The sequence below is a fragment of the Orycteropus afer genome, unplaced genomic scaffold (assembly GCF_000298275.1).
Source record: "Orycteropus afer afer isolate SDZICR_OR568_19922 unplaced genomic scaffold, OryAfe1.0 scaffold00018, whole genome shotgun sequence".
NCBI lineage: Eukaryota > Metazoa > Chordata > Mammalia > Tubulidentata > Orycteropodidae > Orycteropus > Orycteropus afer.
Genome location: NW_006921605.1, coordinates 21,023,924 through 21,027,843, shown reverse-complemented (window position 1 = coordinate 21,027,843; position 3,920 = coordinate 21,023,924).

Sequence of the window (3,920 nt, the reverse complement as noted above, 5' to 3'; positions counted from 1 at the left end):
GTTGTGGTGCTGGCGGAGAATGCTGAAAGTACCATGGACTGCTAAAAGAACTAACAGATCTGTCCTGGAGGAAGTGCAGCCAGAATGCTCCCTGGAGGCAAGAATGGCCAGACTTCGTCTCACCTATTTTGGTCATGTTGTCAGAAGGGACCATTCCCTGGAGAAGGATGTCATGTTTGGTGGGGTGGAGGGTCAACGAAAGAGGGGGAGGCCTTCAACAAGATGGATTGATACGGTGGCTGCAATGATGAGCTCAAGTATAGCGGGGATTGTGGGGCTGGCGCGGGATGGGGCGGTGTTTTGTTCTGCTGTGCATGGGGTCGCTATGAGTCGGAAATGACTCAACGGCACTTAACAACAACAACAACATATTTATCTTTAATCCATTTGTTTTATTTTTACTCTTACTGTGCATATGTGTTCAATTGGTGGAAAGCTCAAGCATTCATTCAAAATAATTACTGAGTGCACGGTACTAGATACTAAATACATAACAAAAACCAAACACACCCATTGCTATCAAGTCGATTCTGATTTACAGCGACCCTACAGGATAGAGTAGAACTGTCCCATAGGGTTTCCAAGGCTGTAAATCTTTGCAGAAGCAGACTACCACACATCATTCTTCTATGGAGAGGTTTGTGGGTTTGAACTGCCAACTTTTAGGTTAATAGTCATTGCTTAACCACTGCGTCTCCACGGCTCCTTCTAAAACTATAAACAATAAAACTCTAAAACAAAACAAAACAAAAACACAACTCACTGCCGTTGAGTCGAATCCGACTCATAGCGATCCTTCCTTGGGTTTCTGAGGCGGTATGTCTACGGAAGCAGATCGCCCAGTCTTCCTTCCAAGGAGTGGTTGGTGGGTTTAAACTACCAACCTTCCGGTTAGCAGTCAAATGCCTTAGGCACTATACCGCCAGAGCTCCTTCTAAAACAGTAGGAGATTAAAAACAAACTTACTGGTGATCTTTCTCTCCATGAGTTTATACTATATTTAAGGACAAATTATGTATGTGTGAAAAGTAAAGTTTGATATAAAACAAAATAGAAGTCTCCACCAGTGCATGTCTAAAGATCAAGGGAGAGGAGTAGGAGTGGTCAGGGAGGGCTTCAAGGAAGAAGAGGTGTAAGCATAGATGGAATGTAAAAAAGATAAGAAAGGGTCATCTCAATCAGGCACCTTGTGCCACCTCTTTCAACTATAGTCAAAGTCCTTGCATATTAGGATTTGAGTAAAGAGAAACAAGGAGCTCTGGTAGCATAGTGGCTAAAGCACTTGACTGCTAACCAGAAGGCTGGCGGTTCAAACCCACCAGCCACTCCTCGGAAGGAAGGTTGGGCAATCTACTTCCATAGTGATACTGCCTCGGAAACCCAAGCTATGAGTCGGGGCCGACTCGACGGCACATAACAAAAACAACAACAAAGAGAAACAAGAATAAAATAAGAATGAGAAAAAGAATTGGAGAGTGGGACACAAAGCAAGGAGAAGGGAAGAAAGAGAAGGTGGAGGGGTGACTGGGACTACACCCTGCAATGATGTGCACCAATTTAACTTAAAGACCAAACCAAACTCACTGCTGTCAAGTTGGATCCAACTCATAGTGACCCCTCCTTGGGTTTCAGAGGCAGTATCACTAGGGAAGTAGATTGCCCAACCTTCCTTCCGAGGAGTGACTGGTGGGTTTGAACCACCAGCCTTCTGGTTAGCAGTCACATGCCTTAGGCATGATGCCACCAGAGCTCCTTTGCCTTAAAGAAGCAACTTTTAAAAAAATTTAAAGATGAACTATAAACTACTCGTTTTTTTCTCTTAATCTTGTAGAACCACAGAACTATAGGCTTCCAGCATTACCAACACCTGTAGTAGAAGCCATATAAAATGATTGCCCAGTGTTCACTTGAAAACCAACCATGACATGGGACTCACTACCTTCCTAAATAAAACCAAAACCAAACTCATTGCTATCGAGTTGGATTCGACCCATAGCAACCCCTCCTTGGGTTTCTGAAGGAGCATCACTATGGAAGTAGATTGCCCAACCTTCCTTTCGAGGAGCGGCTGGTGGGTTTGAACCGCCAGCCTTCTGGTTAGCAGTCAAATGCCTTGGGGACTACACCACCAAAGCTCCCACTACCTTCCTAGATAGCCCTTTTTTTTTTTTTTTTTGAGGGGGAAAAACTGTGGTTGATAATACTTTCTTCCTCATGGGGATTTGATATCTACATCCTGAGACTTCCATCTACTGATTCGAGATTTGCCTCCAGAGTGACCCAGACAATCAGATATAAGTCCCTTCCCTATGTTAGAAGGTGTAGTTTCCTCTTTTCTCAGCCACTTTCCCTGGTCCCTTCCCACAGGTGCTTGTCTCAGGCCAGGGCCCTTGAATCCATTTAAAGTTAGAGTTAGACCAGCTGCTCTCTAATTTGTTCTGCCGTGGGTCTCAGTTCCCTCTTAGCAATATTATTCTCACACTTTAGCGTTTGACAGTCATTTTGTTTTTGACAGGAAAAATGAAACTGAGCTTAAGATAGAGGTTGGGGAGTTCTGCTGATGGCAAACTGCTAGCACAACAGCTGGTTGGGTCCCTTCTTGTTCTTGCTCTGAACACAAGTAGAAAAGAAAAGTTTTGTTGATTTTAACACTTAAGGAAATTTCACCTCGTTTAGGGCTAAACCTTGTTGGCCTTGTTCTCAGCTCCAGGCTACAACTTTGTGTTCATAAAACACAAAACTCTTCAGCTGTCCCTCCTTTCACCTATTACATGTAAGAACCCCTCAGAGCTGTCTTTCCTCAGCCTCTTCAGCCTCTTTGGCTCCCCTTTCCCACCCAGTTCCTTATTTGGTCATTTGAAATGCCACTGTTAGAATTTCCCTTTTGAGAATGATCCATCCCTCTTGCATAGGAACAGAGGTTCTTAACCATAAAAGACCTTCATGGGCACACTTATTATGTTTTTTTCTGACAAAGGGGATTTATACTTTTCATCATATTTTGAAAGGGTTCAGAGACCCAAAAAAGGTTAAGGACTGCTGTTTCAGAGCTTTTGTGGGATTCTGTTTATCTTTCCCCTGAATGTTTAGACGCGCATCGCATCTGGCGTGGCCTGCCTTCCTCCCGGGCTACCACAAACTCTGAGATGGGATGTCTTCTTCTGCCAGTGCCCTCTTCACTTCCACCTCTTCCTGCAGCAATTCCTTGGGTCACATTTAGGTTTAGAGATACACTTCCCCTTATTACTTCTACTTTTACTGAGGGTCTGGCTTTTAGCAGAATAAGCATTCCCATGCACACACCTCTGAGTCTTGCCCCAGACCTTGCTGGACCTGCACGGGGCATACACCCCTCCGACTGGATCAAGGGCCACAGGCTCAGCACAGCTCCAGTCGTCATTTCTGCTCCTCTCCTCCTTGATCTAGTTCTGGTGGCCTCTGGCAGATTCCGTCTGGATGTGAATCTTCTTGATGGTCAGCACTCATGTAACCCCTCTCCTGTCAGTTTGATTTTTCTTTAGAGTGGAATACACCATCAAATGGAGATGATTTCCATCTTGCAAAGTCTACGTCATATAGAAGATAATATGAGCATTTTCTTTAACACCTTAGTGTCTTTGCTTTTAAAGTTTATGTGGTATAGGAGTCCCTGTGTGGTATAAATGGTTAACATGCTCAGTTGCCAACCAAATGGTTGGAGGTTCAAGTCCATGCAGAGGTGTCTTGAAAGAAAGGCCTGATGATCTACTTCTGAAAACTCAGCCATTGAAAACTCTATGGATTTGGTGAGTTGAGACTGGGGTCTTAAAAGCTTGCAATTGGCCACCTGTATGCAACAATGGGTCTCTCCTCATACAGAGCAAAGAAGAATGAAGAAAATCAAAGACACATGGAAACAATTAGTCCAAGGGACTAGTGGA